This window comes from Pseudonaja textilis, chromosome 4, assembly GCF_049901715.1.
Source record: "Pseudonaja textilis isolate UNSWEBS1 chromosome 4, rPseTex1.2, whole genome shotgun sequence".
Taxonomy (NCBI): domain Eukaryota; kingdom Metazoa; phylum Chordata; class Lepidosauria; order Squamata; family Elapidae; genus Pseudonaja; species Pseudonaja textilis.
The window spans coordinates 45,531,832-45,556,874 of record NC_141993.1 but is presented as its reverse complement, the minus strand read 5'-3'; the positions used below and the strand labels follow the sequence as shown (position 1 = coordinate 45,556,874).

The 25,043-nt window shown below is 34.3% G+C and overlaps 1 long non-coding RNA gene across 3 annotated transcripts in view; it reads right to left on the bottom strand.

Moving 5' to 3' along the window:
• Positions 1-25,043, bottom strand: part of LOC148125813 (uncharacterized) — a 212,951-nt gene that overhangs the window by 63,888 nt on the left and 124,020 nt on the right. For all 3 annotated transcript variants that reach the window (XR_015743701.1, XR_015743700.1, XR_015743699.1), the window contains one exon: positions 4,605-4,656. This is a non-coding gene — a long non-coding RNA (uncharacterized LOC148125813). The remainder of the gene's footprint in view (positions 1-4,604; positions 4,657-25,043) is intronic.

Sequence of the window (25,043 nt, the reverse complement as noted above, 5' to 3'; positions counted from 1 at the left end):
TGCTTGTTTCACATATAATACTGAAACATTTTATTTATGTGTATAAGGTGCACAACTCTAATTTTTCTATGTGTGTACATGTGCCATAATATGGTGTGTGCCTGTTAGGAATTTAAGTCACCTAACAGCTATTTGGGTTGAAAATATATAAGCCAGGATAGACATTTTAAAACTGTATCTTTAAGAAAATGCAAAATTTGTAATTGGGTGTGGTTTCTCCAATGGTCATAAGATGGAGCCAGAAACCTGGGTTGTTTAGTTTTAGTCTTAGTCTCAAAAGAGTCTCAGTGAGTGTGTGAGTCTATGTTTCCTTCTGTTTGAGAATATTGCCGTTCTTCCTAATTGACTGCTATTCCTGGATTTGATGTAAGTCTGTTACTGAACTGTTTTTGACACTGGATTTTGTTATTGGATTATCCCTGAATTGAAAACTGACTGATTTACCTGTGAATGACTTTGCACTGCTTATTTTGAACTTTGCTTAAATCTTTCTGGAAGTAAAAATCTACGTTTCTGTACAGTGTATCTGTGTGCTGTGTGTGTATTATTCAAACACTACTCTCAAATACATCTCCCTGTATGCGCTCATTCTCCTAACAGGGAATTACCTCAACAGTGCCATTATGATTTAGAAAGATATGTTAATAAAAGAGATTATAGTTTGTTCAATAAACTATAGACAAATTCTTGGTATAGTGTTGTCTGGAATTGGGGCAGTGTGCTGGCCATTAGAAGATGCTGAACTTTAATGTATTAACCTGGAAAGTAAAACTAAATAGCCCCTGTTTTTATTTTCCCATAATGAATTTTCGAAGAGTAACTGCAGAATTACAGCTCCTACTCCCTAGGAATCTAGAAATAAGGTATAAGCAAGATAAGTTATTTCACAAAATAATTTTCAATGACAGATCCCAATAGAAGCCACGGTAATGTTTCTTCCATCATAAGCAAAAATTCAATTTCCAACTTATACACTTAAACACCACAATTAAACAACTGTAAACAATTCTATGTAAGGTTGCCTACTAAGATCAGTTGGAAGATAGAAATGTAAAAACTTGCTGTAGCCATACAAATCTATGCTACAACCTTAGAATTGGTTGCTCATAGGCTACTAATAACAATTCCAAATACTTGTTTTAATCAGTCAACCAGAATAGAGCTGGGAGGGATGTTGGAGGTCTTCTAGTCCAACACTTTGGTCAATCAGGAGACCCTATAGTCCAGAATAACTTATGTGTATTGTTTCCTTGGTACCTTGAAGACAATGTTCGTCATGTGGAATTGACTAGTTAGCACAACTTCTCTAACAAAATCTATTAATGGTCCTTTATTATCAAGAGCAGCAACTTAACATTTTTAAAAATATGATAGAACACACTTGGAATAAATTGGCACTACCTTAATGGTCTACTTGTAGTAAACCAGTCTTTGTTGTTGTTTTTTAGTTAAAACAAGGAGGTGTATTACTGCATCATTTGCAATATTTTCACAGGAGAGCAGTAAAGAAACCAAACTGAATCAGAAAATAAAAATTGTTGGGTATACAATATTTAGCCAAGATATAAGCTAGAGAACACCATGAATGAACATGCAACATACATTAAAATTTAATTTTTTGACAACTTCATCTAGCACTAGTTACTTTTCTATATATTGCCATAATTTGTAATTGCTTGTTCTTGTAAGTGCTTGTAGCATGAATCTAGAATATTCTTAATTTCTATGTATATAACAAATTATGATTTGATACACTAAAATTGTAATATGTTCACGAATACAACTGAAATTAATTGTGAGTTAATTTATTTTCAGCATCCGTAAAGTCTTCTTATCCTGTCTAAGTGCATAAAAATAATCGGCTAGCATTTACCTGTTTGGTCCTGGTAAATGATGGGAATGAGAACAGACAAGATGTAACACAGTTTTCTTTACAAAATAGGTAACATGGCAACACTACAGTCGCTTGTTTTTCACAGCTGCTGCCTCTGCCTGTGGTGCCATAATAATCTAGTAAATTTGTAAACAAAACAAGTAATAACAGCCCATCAAAGATGGACACATAATAGGAAATGATGGCATGATTTAAAATGTGTATCACATTAACTATTCCATACATGTAGAAACATATACAAAGATGCATATGTTTTCAAATAACTTGTAAAACGGGAATACAGAACTTCTATTACAGCTTATACTGATGAAATTTTGTAGCAGTTCAGTTATAGCAGTAGCACTAAGACTTATAAACTATTTCACAGTGCTTTACAGCATTGTCTAAGTGGTGTAGAGAGTCAGTATATTGCCCCTAACAATCTGGGTCCTCATTTTACTGATCTTGGAAGGATGGAAAGCTGAGTCAACATTGAGCTATTCAGAATTGAATTCCTGGAGTGAACAATAAGTTAGCTCTGCAGTACTTTATTCTAACCACTCACTGCACCACGAAAACTCCTCTGGTTATGTCACAGGTTAGTGATAAATAGGACCTATTTGTACAAAATCCTTAATAAACTGGGTATCTATTGTTTACGTTATTGTTTGCTCCTCTTTTCTTTTAGCACAATGATTTTTTCCATCATATTATTTTCATAAACAAAGAGAACAGGATGTTTTCCCAATGCTATACAGTCACACTTTTGGGGCTGTGCAACACTTTTGTTATAAGTAATTGAAAGCCAATCCACATAAAGATAATGTTTTTAAAAGTGGATTAGACATCTAACTTAAAGGTGATTTATTTGAATAGTCAAATCAAACGGTTTAGCCCAATTTGGTTAATTCAAATGACTATAAATTTTTTTGCCCCAAATAAACTTGAAGGTCAGAGACAAATTTATTTCATTCAATAACTGAATTTGGATGTTTGATTCAAACTAACTGTTCTCTGAAATGAATTAGAAATCCAAATTTAATTGGAAAACAACTTGAACTGAACAAATTTAAATTGGATTTTGTCCTATTTCTCAGTCTGAATGTCTTTTGAGGTAATGAGTATTTTCACAATAGCACACTGTTGAGGTAATTCCTCATTAGGAGAATGAGTACACACAGGGAGACATAGTGAGAGTGGTGAGGAATAACACACAACCAGCACACAGATACACTGTATAGTAAAATGTAGGATTTTACTTCCAGTAAACAGTTAAGCAAAGTCCAACAAACAGTCCAAGTCATACATGGTTCAAGCAGTTTTCAGTCCAGGGATCATCCAAAGTCCAATATCATAGACAGTTCAGTAACATACTTACAGTAATCCAAGAATAACAACGATCAGCAACAGTCAATAGGGAAATATTCAGGAAAGAGTGAACATCAGAACATCGACCAACTAGCAACTAGCAAACAACAGGACTAAACAACCCAGGTTTCTGGCTCCATCTTATTGCCGTTTGAGGAACCACACCCAATTACAATTTTAGAATTCCCTTAAAGAGACTGTATTAAAATGTCTATCTGGTTTATATATTTCCAACCCAACTATTTGGTGACTTACATTCCTAACACACACCAAAATTTCCAAAATTGTACTTTTGAATAACACACTGAACATGTTCATTGAAAATATTGAATGTTTTTGATTCCATCTTCTGCAATACATTCTTTTGAAAGAGAACCAACCATAAAACTAATTCATTTTCTGAAAGCTATATACTACAATGCCAAAATAAGTTTGTAATATACGTGGTTCATTATAAGATATCATTCTGATCAACAAAGTTTCTCAGACAATTTGTGACACGATGAGGGTACAAATATTTGCTTTATTGCCAATCCCACACCTGATGAAACAAGTATGAAATTATGTGTGGTGCAGCAGGAAAATTTCTACTACAAAGACAAAAAACCAAAACCAAAAACTGAGTCTGTTAATGACAGATCCAAAGCAATCTTCAGCAAATCATTTTGTTTCTGTTTACATTTGCCTGCCAATATTTACTTACTATACAGAGGAATGTGAATTCAAGCATACCCATGAAGATGAGAAACAACAACAATGGGAAGCATTTTCTCTTTTATAAGGAATGGATATAAATGACATTAACTTTTGACATATTTCATAAGTATATAAAGGAAATTCAAAATAGTGGTTAGGTCTACCATTCCTATAATCAACTTTATGTTTCTTGTTTGATTCCATCATTTCTACAAGTTTCTATTTCAATTTTTAGAAAAAAAAAACCTTTAGTTTGAGAAGAAATAAATCTGTGGCATGAATCACTTGCACATTATGGGAGCAGCATGCTTTGCCTTAAAAGCTTGTGTGCCTTAATAGTTTGTATTAAATCTCCATTTCTGATTGCAACCAATGAATGATTATATACTATAGCATATAGGATAGCATCATGAAGCTGTATATCAAAACACATTTGGCTCTATGATGACATTCATTAAGAAGAAGGACATCTCATTCTAAATAGCTGCATAAATGCCCCCAAAGAAATGAGGATAATGTAGTGAATGCAAGGGGGAATGCAATGTTCACTATAAGAAGATAATGCCAGTACTGTATAGCATTGTTGAAATAACAATGGCAGCAAATCGTATCAAAAAGTTTCAAGCTAACAGAAATATACTAACAAGGAACACTCAGGTTACAGTACCGTATGGTATTTGCTGAGCTGATGTTCCCTGCTGTGCTGATGTTCTCCGATTCTGTAATAAGAAAGGACAGGAATGCTTTTCATTGTTAACCCCATTTACTCTGCCATGATTTTCTATTCACCATCCAAAAGGAGAATAAATAAGGAGCTTTTGCACAGCTGAGTAAATTCAAAAAACATCTATAGCAGGAATAAAAGGATAGTATAGAACAGGGACGTCAAATACAAGGCCTGTGGGCCGAATCCGGCCCATGGGGTGCTTAATTCTGACCTGCAGGGCAGCTGTGGAAATGGTGAAAGACCAGTCCGCAGTGCCTCTGACAGGAAAAAATGGATCTTGGAAGGATGGCACATGGCCCTCCCAGGCCCCATTTTTTGCCTGGACATTCTCCTGTAGCCCTCTGACAGCAAAAATGGAGCATGCAGCCCCCCGGCTCTGTTTTCACTGCCAGAGAGCTAGAAAAATAAACTAAAAGTAAAACAAAACAAAAGGAAGAATGTGTCTCCTTTTTGCATTTGAGCATCCAAGAAGGGACAGGAAAAGAGAATGTGAAAGAAGAAAGAAAAAGAAAAAGAAGGAAAGAAAGAAAAAGAAGGAAGGAAGGAAGGAAGGGAAGGAAGGAAGGAAGGAAGGAAGGAAGGAAGGAAAGAAAGAAAAAGAAAGAAAGAAAGAAAGAAAGAAAGAAAGAAAGAAAGAAAGAAAGAAAGAAAGAAAGAAAGAAAGAAAGAAAGAAAGAAAGAAAGAAGGAAGGAAAATGAGCATGTAAGGAAAAAAAGAGGGGAAGGAAGAAGAAATTAGAATGAAGAGAGAAGGAAAAAGAAGAAAAGGAAGGAAGGAAGGAAAATCCTGCCTTAGCACTTGGCCACCAGCAGATGGCAAGGCTCTTCTGGAGGACAGGTGTTTGGTGCTTTCCCGGTCTCACCTTCCTCTGCTGGAGACAATGGATCACTCCAGCCACAGCTGGACTACCACAGGTGGCCTCGATATGACTGATGTTGAGCTGGCCATACCCCCCCGCCATGCTTCTCCCAACCTCCCAAGGTCAAACACAACCCTGATATGGCTCTCAGTGAAATCGAGTTTAACATCCTGGGTATAGACTAAAAGAAATGGGATGCTACCAAGTGGTTGTAGATCCAAAGCAAGAAAGCCTTCAGTGTTGCAGGAGAAAAGGGAGCCAACAAGATGCACAAATTCTGGACCAGACAAAGATGAAGTGGTATCACGTGTGCAAGAAGGTCTCAGGGTGACGTTCTTAGTACTTATGGTATATGAACACTTTGTTGCCATATACAATTAAAGATAATTTTGTAATGCTCCATGCAGTGACATTTCTTTAAATTTCAGAGTGACAGTAAATGAAGTTCAACTCAACATTAAATTTCAAGGAGGAATATTCTCACAGGAGAAAAATTTGCAGCCATTCAATGCTTCATTGAGGGAAACTTAAATATTATTGATTCTTTCATTCTCAGCCTGCTTTCAGAAAAATTTCTAACATTTCTATCATGTTACTTCATTGTCAAAAATATGAAGGGGACAAATGGATTTAAGAATAAAACTAATTATACCTTTTTTTATCTTGTGATAACTTCAAATTTAATATATTTATTAACAAACATTTGTGGATCATAGAATGTAAGGCAAGTGTTAAATAATAACTAAGATAGATTGGTAGAAGGAGAAGTGTGAAGAAGTTTACTTTAGATATGTTCTCCCAACATGTCAAACTTGCTGTAGTGGCCCATTGGCTGCCAGCAGAGCTAGCAGCAGAGTCAGATGAGGAAGAGGTTGAGGGCCTGGGCCAGCTTCAGAGCCTTTGTAATGATAAGGAAACAGCATCAGAGACAGAGGCAGAGCTGGGGCCTTCTGTCCTCCCCCAAATGAAGAGGCAGCTGTCTTCAGGGCCTGAGCTGAGTGAGTGGGAGGAACAGATGGGTGCCATCCTAGATGCACATATGCACAAAGAGGAAAAGAGGGAAGAGCAAAGGAAAACAAAAAGCCATCTCTCAAGGAAAAGCAGACTTGGATGTTAAGCAGCCTTCCTTGGCTGGGAAATAAATAGTAGGGGTTTGGAGTGGCCAATTGTCACAGACAACTGTTCAATTTTAGGATACAGAAAGCATTTTGGATTTCTAGGCCAGAACCGGGTCATTTGGGACTAATAATGTTTGGTTTTTTTGTTTATCCACGTGAATAAAAGATTTCCTGCCCTGTTTCAAAGTTTGTTTCTAACTTGAGAGTTAGTGGCTTATCATTACTTGCAAAGACTTGGTCAGAACATTTGCTCTTCCCCACAAAAAAAAAGAATTAAGGACAGAGGCAGGAATGGCTGCTTCTATTCTGATATTAACTAAAGGACTGAGAGTCTTTGAGATCTTAAAATTTGTCCAGTATTACCATAAACCCAGTTATGTATTATACAGTAAATAATCTTGTTTTATTAGATCAACAAAATGACCATATATAAAAATCAGCATAGAAACATCTGTTTTTAAAATACTATGACCTCAAGTTAACTATCCTTTATCAAAGGAGTTTCAAAGACAGATACTTTGTGAAATAACTAAGTTGGCTTTCATCCAGAAATTCAACAGAATGGCCCAGAGATTAAACAAAGAATAGGCTTCTTCTCAATTATATCTACTAAACAAATCTAGAAGTTGAATCATGGCAACTGGACTCAAAAGGTTTAGCTGCTTAGCCAAACAGCTTCTTCAGTCAGAGCAAGTAGGTTAAGGGGTCACCATATATGTACTCCATAATAGTTTCTAGAGAAATGAAACTTCTCCAGAGCACATATATGGGACCATTCTAACCAACTTGTTCAGTAGATACTTGGATCAGAGAAACTTTTCGAACCAACAAGAAAAGAAGTCTACTTGCCATAACTCAACTTCCAGACAATTCTATCACGATGATTAAGAATTTTCATTGACGTACTCACCAAGTATATTAAGAAATCTTTCTCTTTCATTCTTTCTTTGCTCAGATACTTCAATATTTCAGAGTTTTGCACATAGCAATAGCACTTAGACTTATATGCTACTTCGGAGAGCTTTACACCACTCTCCAAGCAATTTATAAAGGAAGCATGTTTCCCCAAATAATCTGAGTTTTTATTTTTACCAACCTTTGAAGGATGGAAGTATGAGTCAACAATTTCTAAGTCAGGATTCTGTGGTCTGTAATACTGCATTCTAACTACTCTGCCACCACAGAATATACCATGTTCTTATTACTGGACTAAATTACACACACACATACACACATACATACACACACACACACACACACACGTATGTATATGTATATGTGTGTGTGTGTGTGTGTGTGTGTGTGTGTGTGTGTGTGTGTATATTTTCCTTAAGTTTTCACGGGTACTTATAACTTATATGTATGGCATTCAGCTTTGCTCAGGTATTTTCCCATGTCATAGTAGTTGTGCTTTTAAAGTTGTAGCGACGTTTCAGCAGAATCTCATCTGCCATCATCAGGCTTCTGTAGCTTCTTGGAAAATACCCGAGCAAAGCCGAATGCCATACATGTAAATATCCGCGAATATATATATAATATATATATTCTGAGGTTCTCGTGGGTATTTGTATGTGGATCTTTGGTTATTCGGGTTTTCTCCCGCGTAAGATTGGCAGTATCTAGGCAATGTTTCGATAAAGTCTCATTCATCATCTTCAGGCTTGTGTCTTCGGCTCTGTGCTTCTCACTCTGACACTCAAACACACCCCAACCAGCCACCCAGATGAAACCTAGCTTCCTAACTAATGATAGCCATCCATTTACCCGGAGCCAAGCTGCACTAAAGGCCTCCAATAAAGTAACACAATGTTGCCAGCCAATCAAGAGACAAAAAGAGCCAAAAAACAAACAGGAGATATTAGAAACACCAATCAAGCAGAACACAGCGAACTCCATTCTGGCACAGCAATAGGCTGCCCCAAATTTAAATCTGAAACCACTATAAAAGCCTGACTCACAGATGAACAATATACAGAAGCCTGATGATGCAGATGAGATTCTGCTGAAACGTCGCTACAACTTTAAAAGCACAACTACTATGATGTGGGAAAATACCCGAACAAAGCTGAATACCATACATATAAATAACAGCAAAAACTTAAGAATATATATATAAGAATATATATATATAAATTCAATGATATGGAAAAATTCTTGGTTTTGCTGCATGTGACTAATATGACCTTCTCTCTAGAAGAAGCTATTTCTTTTCCAATGAAGCAGCACATGATTACTTAATAAAAACAAATAGTAAAATAAATTGCCCTAGCAGTTTAATATATCCTAAGTTTGTGCTTATTTGTATTTCTGGCTAAGGCATTGACTGAATATGAAATGCAATCCGATGAAAATTAAATGCATCCCTATGTCCAAGTAATATTTTTTAATAATCTCTCATGTTTTAGCTCTCATGATGAATACTAATTTTTCATTTATTTAATCTCTCATTTTGAATCATCAGCAACCATTGGAAACTAATCTGCTACAGGGTGTCCTTCATTTCCTAGCAAAATAAAATAGGTGAGGGGAGTGAACTAAATAGGTAAAATACAGTGCCAATCTAATGTTTATAATAAAGAGCACTGAAAATATTGGTCATGCAATGCAAATTGTGACCATTGATGTTCTTGTTATGTTTTTTGTTGCCAGGGTAATTACTGTGTTTCACATATCTATTCAAACATGTGCTTTGTTGTTTAAAAGACAAATACAAACGAAGGATAGAATGAAAAATATTGAATTCATAGAATATATAAAGAGGAAAACCTGTTGTTTATCTACACTGAATACGATTCTTCTATATAAATTTAATATTAGCAAAGTCAAAGTAGTTGAGAAACTGTTTGCTAACCTTGCTAAGACACTGAGTCAATCAGTTGCTGCATATTTGCATATATTCAGTAAATCATTCTATCATCACCATTGTCTCCTAGAAGTTACTGACAAATTTTTTTCTCAATCTTTGACCAAATAACTGAAAACCAGCCCTTACTGGATACCTTTAAGAATGTACAGTAACTGTTAAGGGTTCTAGTACAAACATATATGATCTTTACTTCTTGAACTGATTTTCAGATATCAAAAGATCTATTGTTAACTATTCTACTGTTCCAATAAATATGTTTGAAATGCATTGTAAAATTAATGTTTATAGAAATATATTACTAAAAATACAAATTCTGAAACATAATACAAAACATACAGGCTAGTACTATTTCTGGAAACTCTTAGAGATAATGAACAACAGTCCATCTTTTGCTGACCATGATTATGATGTTCTTGAGACATAGCTTTAACATTTCCAGATGACACAATATATCTCCAGCTGACTAGCTGTTGGTCAGTTTGCTTGCTTTAAATGATGTAGATAATTTTATAGAATCATATACCAACAATATATCTGTATAACTACTAAAATGTATAACTAGTATAACTAACAAACCTGAAAAGATGCATCATAGGACAAAACTTTGTCAACAAAAGCCTAACTTATAGAACGATGGAATACATTATTCCAAATATAATGAAATTTGGGAAATTGCAGCTGCTTCAGCACTGCTGGCCTGCTGCAGTCATGTTATCCAATGTTTTGTAATAGTCTCCTATCCATTTGCACAGATACAGCATTTTGTTCCAATTTTCTCTAAAATTATAGCTTGGAGTAAATTTTACTGAGTTTTTCTACATTCTTCTAATGTAATATTTCAGAATTCTAATGCAATTTTTCAGAATTCTAATGTAATATTTCAGATTTTCTAATGCAATATTTCAGATATTTCAGGTTTTGGTCATATAGTCTTTGATTTGTTCTGTCTCCATATCATATTTTAATATCTATTTGTCTAGATTTTTCTCTTCCCTATCTCCTATGTCTTTGTCTCTATATTACTGTAAGTATTTCAAATTCTGTCATTTGTTATAAACGCTCTCTTTCTTTATTAAGATCATTTTATATTCTTCAAACAATTTCCAAAACTATGTCATTCTACATTTCAGCTTTCAAAGCTAATTACATATGTGTTTTTAGTATATTTATAGAGTATGTGGATAGACAATATATACATAAGTAATTACACTTTTTTAAAATAATTGTCTCCTGAATAAAAAAGCATTTGAGGGTCAGGGTAAATGAAAGATTGCTTGACATTGTTTGTTCCTACTTTGTATTACAATATGTTCTTTTAAGGTTTTAATCTTCTTTAGTAAATTTAAACATATATATATATGTGAGGTCTGACCTTATTATGATTTTGTAACTGGAGGAAAAGAAAAAGAGTATACTTTATTCTAACATCCTAATATGCATAAGTGCTTCTGATAGTTATAGCATTTTTCCTATATTGGTTTGAGAATTTTTCTAAGGCAGTGGAGCCCCTTTTAAAAACTATTTGTAGAGGAAATAATATCCTCATAACAGTTAGCCTTTCTCATACATCGTTTTATAAGTATTTCAATATTCATAAAGGCAATGAACAATGGTAATATTGGATAAATAATACTTATTACAGTCATTGAACCTTGTTCTCAGGAAATTACGTGTATTGTACTGTTCATATACTTGTACTGTATTTTAACCCTTACACTTGAACTGAAAATAACAGACACTTCAGATATAATTACTTGGATGTGAAGATAAGGAAATGATGTCATTTCATTCATTGGATTAATTTTTCCCTGAAAACTGGATTATCTGACTGGAGAGGAGGTAAATTGCTGATTTCATGCAGGAAATGAACTCTCAGCGAACAGCATATAGTTTAAAACACAAATTATGAATACAAACTTCTATTTCTCCATTTACTTAATTTCAAAGACACTTCTAATATGAAACCTATGGTTTGAAATGGCATGAAGACAAAAAAGAAAGAAAGAAAGAAAGAAAATATGATTTAACAATAAACTAGTTTTTTTCAATCATTCTGTCACCTCATAAAACATTTGTATACACGTTTTATAGTTGACAGCAGAAAGAAGTGGGGGGGGGAGTTTCAAAGAGCAGACAGCAGTGTAGAATCGAAAGTAAATTCCATTCATGTTTTCTTCAAAGACTGATTAGATGACTGAAGCTTCTACCATACAAAAAATCTAATTGGAGAGCATGATTGATGACTCTTGGCTATGGGTGTGTTTCATTGGATGATACACCCAGAGGGGTGGGGTGGGGGAAGCAGGATCAAGGGTAACAGTGAATTATGTAGCTCAGAGTTGGCTACACTCGGGTAAATGCTGGACGTAGAATATTAACTTCAAATATGACAACCAACCTGATCCTGGGTGAAGCAGTTGTTAAATTATTTAAATCCTACCACTGCTTCGGTCCTTTAATAAAATTTGTTAATTGAAAGAGGTGCTATGCACTCTTGTTTTTTTGCTTTAAATAATGCATGCTCTGAAGTTCAATATAAGCAGAATGTACGAACTTAACTTGGCAGTCTTTTTAAAACTGATATTTCATTGTGCTATTTTAGGAACTTCCTCACATACATGACTGTAATGTTCCTAAGTTATCAGTTGTGTTCTTAGACTATTATTGAGATATTTTATGCATGCATACAAATGAAACAAATACACATGATATACAGCACCTGGATAGGAGGTTCTTGTCAGCATTAAAGAAGTAATTAATTGATAAACATAGAAGCATGCCTACTGTTCTTGTCAAAGCAGTATCTCTATCACTCTTTTTCTATCTGTCTGTCCATCCATATCTGTCTGTCTATCTATCTATCTATCTATCTATCTATCTGTCTATCTATCTATCTATTATGCATCCATCCATCATCTCAGTGTTCTTCCATAACACATAGCTCAATTATTTAAGCAATTTTTAATTAGAGTTTATTCCTGCCCTTTCTCTTCCTTCACCTGTTATTAGAATGCCAAGTAAAAGTGGTGTATGTGATAAGCTAAAAATAGTTATATTTGTTTCTCTATCTGGAACAATTTGCACTTCTTTCAGTGCTGATAAGCACAATCCAAATTAGCCAGAATGCAATAATTCAAAAGTCATTTGTTAATAAGACAACTGAACATGATTGGATGCTGAGATAGACAAGAGAGTAGATGGTGTACAGTATATAAGATAACCCATACATTGGTTCTTTAGGAGTAGGGTCTTAGTACAATGACAAAAATCTATTGTCCAATGTTAAAAATCATTTTTCTTTATGAAAAAAAAACAGCTATTTTTCAATCTTATTCTCAAATTCCCTTTTGCAATACTGTTGAATTTTCTTTATTGCTGTGAATCGGCAGAACTTGTTTTGTTTGTTTGTTTGTTTGTTTGTTCGATACAAGTATCTCCACCAGACTGAAAATATTTCTGAACATAAAACACTGGAGAAATTATGACACTCTGAAAGAGAAAGAGGGTCATGCAACTTTGGGAAATTTAAAATCTCCCAACTGAGTCCACAGGAATGTCATTATCTTTTTCTTCACTTTTTCAAAACAGAAAAGAAAATGGTTTTCAATGTGAGACCTGGATTTTTAAAAAAAGTTAGGGCCAATTATTATTGGCTTTCTAATAGTTCCATTTCTATTATGAAGTTGTAGTGTTGGGTTTTTCATATGTTGAAAAGTAAATTTCAAGTTGCTTTCTGGAAACTTTTTGGCTCTACGAAGCCTGGCCCAAATTTGCTGCCCTAACTATATGAAAATTATCGCTGCCAATAGGACTCACATACCTAGATATTATTCTGAATTTTTGACACACCAAATACTTGAGAAATAGATGGATTTTTCTCAGAGTTTGTGTTACACTCTTTTTCTCTCCTGAAAAGTGAAATATAAAAGATACTTCATTATTTTCTTTGAATTACGGACAGTGATAGGATGTAGCCATCATTTTTCTATAGCTCTTGTAAAAGTTCTAACTGTGGCCTACAAAATACTAATGAAAAAGCTGGAGCTAGTAAATACTTTCCTCATCTTCCTCATCCTCCTCTTCGTTCCAGCCAAAATTCGAAAACTGATCCTATGTTCCAATCATTGAAACCTTTGTTTTTCCCAAACTCGTTTCCTCTTTTCTCTTATTTTTTTCCAAGTTTTATTTGTTTTATTAATGTAATATATAAAAAATCCATTTCAATCAAACAATGTGTTGTCTGGGTACAATTGCTATTAGGCAATCGTAATCAAGGTGTTTACAATAACATTTATCACAATAACATTAATACTGTAGGAACAATATTTCGTTTATCAATTTTAACAAATTTTCATTTTAACATTTATTCTTTTTATGTCCCTTTCTTTCTAACTTCTGTTTTTATTGTCTAGCCATAGATAAAATGAGTCCCATGTCAAAAAGTATTTAGTTTCTTCTTTGTCCTTAATAGTAAGCATTAGTCTATCTATTTCTGCACATTATAGTATTTTTTTAATTACATTCTCATCTGTCAGGATCTCATCACACTTCCATGTTCAGCATATACTATTCTAGCTGTAGTAAATACATGTAAAATCAAGTATATAGTCCCTTTATAATATCATTGAAACTTTTGTTTTTCCAAACCCATGTCCTCTTTTCTCTTATGATTAATATTTTAATGGCCATTTGATGCTTTCCCCTCTCTTCTATTCCAAGGGGGAATCATTGTTTTCCCTCTCTTTTATGACAGTAAAATGCCACAGCTTTGAAAATCTTAAAAAGAACTGTCCATTGCCATAATGAAATAGGAAAGCTTCTGAATTTAACTCAAACTGAATTAATGCAAAGATTCAAGAGAAGTGCTTCCCAAATCATATTAGCTCAAACAAGGCATCCCTCCTCCTGAGGCAGTCCATTCTCCACAAGGTTTGGTTGCTTGAGAGTTTTCTCAAATTGAATTGCAGAAACACAGTTGCGATTTCTGAACATTTTCCCAGCACACCTAATGTGGAAACAACTTGTAAATTCCTTTTTCACTATGCCAGATCTTCAATAAGAGACAGCTGTTCTTTCATTATTATTACCTTTATTGTAAGAGTATAACATGTGTACAATGAGATTGGCTGAGCCACCCTTTGTGGAACCCTCCCAACACAATTCACAGTGAGGACAGAAGTCCCTAACCCAATCCTTATTACACTATCTTATTACACTATGTGTCATTGTTGCACAACACGCTGGCCCTGTAAATCTGTCATATGATGTTGACATGAAGTTATTTTCCATTCAGAAGTCTGACAGCCCACGGCTAGAAACTGTTCTTCAACCTATTGGTGCAGCTGGCTATGCTTCTATATTTCCTACCTGATGGTAGGAGTGTGAAGAAGTGCTGACCAGTATGTGAGTCATCCCTGAGAATTTTCCTCACTCTTCTAAGGCAGTGAGCCCGAGCGATTTTATCTAGTGGTATCAAGGAACAATCTACAATGTTTTGTGCTGTGCTCACCACTCTCTGTAATGTTTTTCTATCTTCATCTGTCAAGCCAACATATTACACCATAATGCAATATGTGAGGACGCTTTCTATTGTAGACCAGTAAAAGGAGGTCATCAGTCATTGTTACACTTCATTCTTTCGCAAGACCCTAAGGAAATTGAGTTTTTGTTTGACCTTTCTGTCCACTTGGGTTGTACTGATTTTCTAGGTAAGATCTTCGCTGAGGTAGACTCCCAGGAATTTAAAGGAGGAAACTCTCTCTACACAACCCCCCTTGATGTAAACTGGGGCGGGTTCCTCTCTCTTTTTTTCTGGAAGTCTAACACTATCTCCTTTGTCTTGCTGATGTTTAGGTGCAGGTTGTTTTCTAGGCACCATGAGGATACTTTGAACCTTCCCCCTTTATGTTATCTTGTCTCCACCTGTAATGAGACCCAATACGGTAGTATCATCTGTGAACTTAATGATCACAGTGGATGGGTCAGATGATACACAGTCATGTGTGTACAGTGAGTGCAGGTAGGGATTGAGCACACAGCCCTTCAGGGAGCTAGTGCTAAGCTTCAGCGGGGTGGATGTGACAGACCCAGCCCTCACTGTTTGTAGTGGATCCCTCAGAAAGTCTTTGATCCAGTCGCAGATGGAAGAGGGAAAATCCAAGTCTAAATTCAGTCTATTGATAAGGATGCTCGGCAGGATAGTATTGAAGGCTGGGCTGTAGTCAATGAAAAACATCCTGACATAGTTTCCGGGTTTCTCCAGATGGCTCACTACAGAATGTAAGGCAGGAGTGATGGCATCGTCTGTTGACCTGTTCCCCCTGTAGGCAAGCTGATGTTTGTCAAAGTCTGGTGGCATGTCCTAAGGTGTTGGAGAACCAGTGTTTTGAAGCATTTCATCACTACTGATGCAATAGTGTAGTCATTTATACAGTTAATTGCTGTTTTCTTGGGAACTGGGACAATTTCAACAGTTTGTACAGCCATATTAACTAAATCTTGGCTAGATTAGAAAGAATGAAACAGATATAAGTCTTTTTTATACATTACCATATAAAGAATGTAGGAAAGATTTTTATTTATTTTATTTTTTGCAAGATTAGCATCCCATGTATGTATGTATGTATGTATGTACATATGTATGTAAAATGCAAAAAGTGGACATGCTGTGATAAAATGCTTCCTAGATAACTTCTTCTAAAAAAGGATTAGCAGATAAAACAATCAATTTTCTGCCTAGCATTTCTTATTTTATTTACTGCAATCATTGCCAACAAGATCGCAAAAGGGTTTTTTTTTTAATTGTCAGATTAGATTTACATGATAAAATGTAATGTACTCTTTGTCAGCTTTAAATACTGGAAATGTCAATAAAATGCAAATTATTTATTATTTCAAACCACATGATTATAAAAGCATGGTGTAAATTTTTAGCTATGTAATATTTCTTATGAGCCAACTCACAATATGAGCTATATATGGTGGGATGAACTAAACATATATATTTTATTCATCACTCTGATTTGTTGGGGTTTTTATCATAACTGAAATATATTTCCCTTAGAAAATCAATGATTGGTCAGGAAGCAAAACCAAACTTTTAAATTATAGTTTTGAAATAACATAATTGTGGTTTTTAATAGCTCCTTGATTGATTATCTGATTCCACCTCCCACCTCACCACAAAACAAGTTTTCAGAATAATAAAATTAATTTTGGTGCAGCCAACTTGGACAAAAAATGGATTTAGATGGTACTAATTGGTTTGTACAGTATAACACAAAGTGGTGTTATTGCACAAGATGCATTTATGTAATTTTATTTGAGGCTGCAATAACATTAACTCTTTAAACTGTTTATTAATAGTGAATGGCAATTAGCCTATGTCCTATAGAAAATATTCATTGCAAAATTGTGTATAGCATTTTTACTAGTTGCCATGTAATATTCAAACATTTCTATATCGAAGTTTGTTTGGGGAGTATTGAGTACATCATTTGATATTTTTATATGTAGTAGAATATTTTATTTATATTATGACAGTTACTTTATGCATGCATCATTAAATGTACAATTGTGAATCAGAAAAGCATTCTTCACAATATTTTTGTGTATATATCTGTATTGAAACACGATTACACTAAGTCATGTTCACATGAATAAATATTTTGAAAGGCATCTTCAACGAAGTCTGTTTGACAACTATAGCTGATATCCAATTTAGATTTATGTAGGTAAAGTACTTCCAAGAAAGGCACAAATTATAGTAACTGAATTAAAATCAACACCAATCTTCTGTGTAAACTGTAAATAAAAGTTATTGCTTAGTTGGTTTTTGGGTGGAGTTTATTAATGTCCACTATAAATAAACAGTATAACTAAACTTAAGTACACGAAATGTTCTTTATGGCATACAATGTCGGATTTAGCCAATTATCAAATGGAAATAACAATAAGATGAATCAACAGCTCTCTGTGAGATAATTTTCATCTGCAGCTATTTGTTCTTGCATAACTAATGCTTTCAAATTAATGAGTGAATAACTGAAATCTAAAATGTGAATAAGTATGTAATAATGTGGAGGAGAGAATAGAATTGCAAAATAGGCCTGCACAAAACATTAGAACAAGTTAATTTGCAGTGCTGGGAAAAGGAATATGACTCTCTAAATGCACATAGGAAACACCTGGAACAGTTTATGAAATATCCACACAAGCTTTGAAAAGCATATGGATGACTCAAAGAGAGAAGCTCTATTTCTTCTTGCATGACTAAGCACATAATTTGAATGTTTAATATTATCATTATTGAAAATATGAAGTGTATGAAAGAAAAGATAATAATATTCTTTTTGTTCCCTGAAACCGGAACAATTTTAAATGCTCTAGACTAGTAAGTTATATTTGTTTCTTTCCTTCATATATTTGCATACCACTTCATATGCTCAAGCTCACTGAAATACTATAGTCTACAATACAAATAATAAATAATGAAATACATAATACATATAAATAAATAAATAAGAATAAGAATAAAACAATATGTACAACATTATATAATAAAGTATATTCATTTGGAAAGGGTGGGGGAAAGAAATTTTTAGCATTGGTTCTGGGAAGGCTTCCAACAAAACTGAAAAGGGAAGTAAAGGGAATGCCCCTGATTCTTAGGGAATAACGTATTCCAGAGAGTGGAAGGGAAGGCCTGCCTAAGTGTAAACATCAATAACAGATGGCATTCATTAGCTATCAGCACTCAGAGTTTCCTTTGATTTTAGTGGCTGACAGTCTCTTCTTGTAAAGGCGAACTGACAGATATCTTGACACCAAGAAGCTTGAAGATACATACATATATACATATATACATACATACATACATACATACATACATACATACATATGTGTGTGTGTGTGTGTGTGTGTGTATGTATGTATGTTTGTTCGGGTATTTTCCCACGTCATTGTAGTTGTGCTTTTAAAGTTGTAGCAACGTTTTGGCAGAATCTCATCTGCCATCATCAGGCTTCTGTATAGTGTTCATCTGTGAGTCAGGCTTTTATAGTGGTTTCAGCCTGATGATGGCAGATGAGATTCTGCTGAAACATTGCTACAACTTTAAAAGCACCACTACAATGACGTGGGAAAATACCCGAACAAAGCTGGATGCCATACATGTAAGTACCCACAAAAACTTAAGAATATGTGTGTGTGTGTGTGTGTGTGTGTGTGTGTGTGTGTGTATCTTCAAGCTTCTTGGTGTCAAGATATATATATATATATATATATATATATATATATATATATATATATATATATATATATATATATATATATATCTTAATCAAAAGTATAACATACATATGTTCAGTTATCCCATTGGTAGCTCCACTTCACATGAGGTAAGAATGCTGGCTTTCAAACCAAGTGTAAAGAAGTGCATTATAGTAATCTAATTGTGGGGCTACTAGCATATGAATAACTGTAATTGTTCCTGTCCAGGAAAAGGTGAAGGTGGAATTACACCTGAAGCTATAGGCTGAAGCCAGGTTATAAGGTTATTTGAGATTCCAGTGATCATGATAACTCCACAAATATCCCTAAAAGGACTATCTGCTCTTTAACAGGGAATGTATGTCACTGAAAAGTTCATTTTCCAAATCTAGGAATTATCACTCACAGAAACTATTTGTTTAGATATTATGTAAAAGTAGAGCTCTGTATCATGTTTGTTATTTAAAATGTTTGATGATCATGCTCGGAAAATACAAAAATGTCACAGGGCACAAAATATTGTCTTGTGGCATATCATGGCATTGCTACCAGCATGTAGAGTCAAGTAAACTTGAGATTGTTCATGTAAGCAGGAGCAGAACAATTGTTATACAGTGTTCTGAATTTACAAAAATGGTCCTAGACAACATTGCAGTCAACAATATTGGAAACTAATAAGAGACGAAGCAGGATCAACAGAGTCCTGCTCACTGTGCCTCTTTGTCACAAGAGTTCATCCATTAGTTGATTCCGTCCCAAAGCAGGCCTGAACACAGAAAACCAGATTATTTTTTATCAAGATTATTTTTATCCCGTGATGCTGCCCAGCCACTCTTTTCTGAAGCATACTGATAAAAAAGTAACATTTGTGTCTGATAAAACACTTGATAGTAGTTGAAGGAGTGGACCACTACTACCTTAAAAGTCAGTCGTGGCCTTACATGGCCATCACACAAAGATGCATTCATCATTCCCTGAATGAACTTATTCAAATCCCTTTTACAAAGAAAACATGCAGTAGACCATACAACTACAAGCATCTTGTCCATATTCTTGATGGCTTGCATTAACTTTAACATAATAATGATGTTAAAAATACCTAAGGAAAAAAGGTGACCTGAAAAATTACAGAAATTACAGCTTCAGAAAAATTAACACAGAAGTATAGTATTTCTATTATTCACAGATGCCTGATAAGTATTGGAGCTGATGGGGCTACTTCAGATACATGGCTGAAAATTAACTACTATCTTTGTTCATTATTTTCCTTTGTACAGATATTTTCTAATATTGTGTTCTTGTTAGTGTCATTTCAGCTTGATGCTAAATCGTGTCTGAAGCCATTAACAACTAAGTACTTTATTGGGAAAAGAAATATGTAATACATATTTTCTTTATTGGGAAAAGAAAATATTTTCTAATTTTTAAACATATAAACTCAGTACTTAGACATATTGTACACCGATTTCAGTGTACATATCTTAAGACAGAAATCCATATGATCTTACCCATATTCAGATCTCTAGAGAACCAGTTTGGTATAATGGTTAAGGAAACAGACTAGGAATCAGGAAACCATGAGTTCTGGGGCTGCCTTAGGCACAAACTCTTAGGGGTGGCCTTGGGTCAGTCATTTTCTCTCTGCCCTGGAAGAAGGCAATGGCAAACAATTATACTTACAAAAATGCTACCAAGAAAACAGTCGCCAGGGGTCAAACTAATTCAATAGCATCCAAAATAATAATAATAATAAATTTCAAACACTGTTAAACCCTTGTAGTTAATTAATAAATTGATTGGTACTCTTGATTTAAATTATTACCAGAATGCTTCCGCAGAATAGCTTTACTCATATCCTAAGCATAGGTTGGGGGAATGGGAGGTAATCAGCTTTAAAAAGACTGAAGAAAATTTGATCTTATTTTCTAAGACTATCATATTTCTGAAAAAAATGGGTATCAGGTACTTTAACATATAAAATTATAGATAATAAGTAATAAATTAAATATAGTAGAAAAAATAGAGAAAAGAAACTGTATTAGTTGTTAGAAGTAATAACCCATAAGGACTTTGCAAAATTTCAGTTAATGTAAATCTAATTTGGATGGTTATGTTTGCTCACATTCATTTGAACTGAGGATACAGGATGTGTTTCACGAATGAGAAAAGCACATCAACAAATGATTTTCATGAAACTATTATCTGTTTGTTCATGCTGATTTTTAAAAAGGGGTTGAAGGATATTTCTTGTCAAATGTTAAATCTGAGAAATCATGTTACTGTATTATTCAATGATCTGAAGAGCTAAATTGTACAGTTTGGAGTAACAATCATATGGCTAAATTTATATTCAGACACGATCTTTAATCTATGTAACTTGAGTAGAACCTAAATCCTAGAAGTTCATGTCCATTTACAAACTACCTAGAATAATGTATCTGCTGAAATTCCTGGAATTTGGGAACTATCAAGCTTGGGATATGTCTGACCTCATAAACAGAATACACAATACTGTTTGATCACCTTTGAATCAGAAGTTTGCCATTTTCAGATACTGGCAATAATAGAGATGATGAACCCTTTCCCCTTGCAAGGTACTGTAATACTTGTGCATGGAACAATGCATAAGAATTCTTCATTCACCCCTAATCATAATAGATAGTACAATTTACTTCCAATATTTTTTTATTTTAGTGGCCTAAAGTGAGAAACAGAATCATAGATCAAGTATTCTAATTATTTTTTTAAGGCTAATCATCCATTGGTACCAACACAAATCAATTTATATAGAAATGATGCAACGTGCATTAGGATGTCAGGATTTACTTCCTATTAAAAATTCCTGTTAACATTCTTTGCCCCAACTTCACTTGAAGCCAAAAGATAAATTGGCCTGTTCCCATTAGGATAAAGATTGTGACCATTCTTTATTCTTCCATAACTACATTAATGTCAGGAATCAAAATTGTAGCTAATGTGTACTAGATGGAATAAATAACCTGTTATTTGACCAGTATTTTAAACTTATATTTAGACAAAACCTTGTCTCAGCTTTCTTGCAACCAAACTTAATAAATCAGGTTGAAACTTCCTTAAAAATAACAAGAGAAGTCTCATATTCTCAGATAGACAGAGTAGTTCAACAGCAGCAAGAAGACCATTTCTAGCAAAAAAAGGCATTAAGTTATGTCACCCCTGACAGCTCTACAGCTGCCTTAAGGGCATTACTGCATTAACCAAACTTTAGCTGAGCTGCCTGCTATGCTAGCTGAACATTTAGTTGCATATGCTGATAAGAAAAACAGGAAAGGAAGACACTGTAAAAGTCCCTTGGTTATATATTGGTGATGTTCAGCTTATGATTCTGAGGCAAAAAAAGCACCTGTTCATTTAATTTCCCTACCAGTTGAAAATCAGAGGTTGGAAATATTTGAAATTGCTCACATCGTGTCCTGTAAAGCTTGTATGCAATGATTTTTTTAAAAGGTGAGCAGCCAGATAGTGAAATTTTCATGTATCACAGGAATGTTGATATTTGGTGTCCAATTCATTTGCAAACAAGATATGATATGAGCAGATGGGGATTAGTAAACCCTGTTAAGTTTTGTGACCTGATATAATATGAACTACCATGGGAAATCAAGTGAAAAATGAAGAGTAGAATAGCATCAGCAGCAACAATAAAAGTTGTTTTGTGCAATTAATAGTTACCAAGAAAGTTAGATAGTTCTAAGGTTGATCAGACATTCAAAGGTGAATATTTAAAATCTGTTAGATTAGAGGTGGGACTTCCAGAACATACTTTAGCCTTGAAACTGAATTTCAGGCAGGTTATTATCAAAAAAATTATGATGTAATTTCCTGCTATTTTAAAGCATTATAATAATAGCAGTAAAATAAATCTTTTGGAATATAAAGCAGATTTTTTTTTAAAAAAAATATGCAGATCAGTCATTAAATTTCTAAGAAATTTATGCATAAAAATAATCAAAATTGGATTTTTGGTAAAATGTGTGCTAACAATATTGAATGGCATTGAAAGTAAATAATGATGGTTAATATGAAGTGGCATATCTATAGATCCTATTTCAGATAAATAACTATATGACTGTTTATCACCCTTGTAATCCTAAACAGAATGAATCTATTGTTGTATTTAGGGAAAAATAAAGGGAGGGTGGAGCTGGTGTCGTGGCAGTACTACAGGTGATCTTGATCCTCCAAGATCACCATTGATATATCAGCTGCTGGTCAGTCCCCACGGACCTAAGCCATCCTGTAGAGACAGTGATTGACAAGGACATGTCCTGTTGATCCCAGGGACACCGCAAAGTCCCTGGTTGATCCAGGAAAAGCCCTTTTTGCCAGTGGCAGAGAGGCAGCCTTCCAAGCTGCTGAAGCTGGGACAGCTCCAGAACGGAAGAGATTGGAAAGAAAGTGTGTCATTTTGGTGAGATGAACTTTTACTTATTATTTCTTGGAGAAAAAATTAAAGTGGACTAAAAGTGAAGAGAAAAGAGCTTAAGCAGTGTGATTAATTGTCAAAGTGGAAGTTTCTTTTTTCCCTTTTTATTGGAATTCTGAACTTGGCAAGGCTGTTTAACTTTAAGCTGGACTGGTACTTTTTAATCTTTTTATTTCTGTTTGTATTTCTTTCTCCTTTTTTTAAGCAACCCTTTTGAAAATTCTTTTGTGATTAAGACTCTTTTGCTTGATTTAAGATTTATTTTTCTCCCTTTAAAAAAAGGGGGAAAGACTTTAATTTTTTTTTAGTTCCTGGCTGTAGATTGAGGAGGGGGAAGTGAAAGTGAAGGAAAATAAGTAGCACTGTTGCCCAGAGGCTTGGATACATTGTTTCTTTTTCTTTCTTTCACTAGTTTGTTACAATCAAGGACTCTGAGCTTTGTATTGGAAAAGGTAGAGATGAGCATGGCAGTTTTTTTTATTCAGGTGCTCATTTGTGAACAGATAGCTGGAGTCTAGAGTTGAAGTTGAAAGAAAGAAGATTGAAGTGAAAAACTCTAAGCTGATTTATCGAAGAGCCTTGGATACTTGGTGACAGGGGCTTGTTTTATATTAGAATTGCTTTTTACCTTTTGTCTCCCTTTCTACCTCCCCCACTAGTTGGGCTTTTTTTTTTGCTCTTTAATTGGATTTTGACTTTTTAAATTTTTTAAACCAGGAACCAGAACATAAATTTTTTATTTTTGTTTTCTTCTTGTTTATTAAAAGGAACGTATAGAATATTTCTCTTTTCTGCATTCCCCCTTTTTTATTTTTTACTTTTTACATTTACCATTGCAACTAATTGGATTAAGGTATACAAGTGCCTGAAGACTTTCTTTTTCCTTTTTTCCTTTGGAGTGGCAACTATTTGCCTTCATTTTTTTCTTTTTTTCCTCCTTTTTTCTTTTTTTCTCTCTCTTTCTTTACAGATAAGCATTACAAGATGAGTAGAAAGACAACAGCTCAAGCTTCTTCGATACCAACCCCCTCACCATCTGGAGGACAATGATCTATACAGACAATATTACAACAGGAAAAAGAGAAAGAGAAGGAAGTGACATTACAGATGATTATGCAAGGAATTCAGAAAATTGAGCAAAAAAATGAAAAGACAGATGAGAAAGTGGAAAATATTCAACAGATGATGATGAAATATAAAGACAGATTTTAAGAAAAATTGAAGAAGAAGATATACAAAGAGATAAGAAAATTGGAGAAATTGATATTTGATTGAGTGATGTCAAGAAGGGCAGATGTGAACCATTAGGATGGAAAATAGATAAATCAGAATTTTATCTAAGATTTCAAAATATAGAAGAAGGAAAAGGTGAAAACCTTGCTGAAATAATGGCAGAAATATTGGCAGAAGCACTGGAAATAACCAAAGAAAAGATGATGGATGGGATGGATGAAGTGTTTCGTGTCTATACAAGATATGCAACGAGGAATAGACTACCAAGAGCAGTTCACATTGGATTTACTAAGAAGATTATTAAGACACAGATACTCCAGGTGGTGAGAGAGAAAACACTAAAGACAAAGAAATTGTGGTGCTGAAACAGATATCAAGAAGAGTAAGAGAGATGAGAAGAGAATATTTATTCTTGACTAAAGAGTAACTTAAAAGAGGAGTAAACTACAGATGGTTGATGCCAGAAGGCCTCTTGTTCACTTGGTAGGAACAAAGACACAGAATTGACACAGTTGAAAAAGCTGAGCTATTCTATCTGAAATACTTCAAAGGAAGGGATACAAGAAA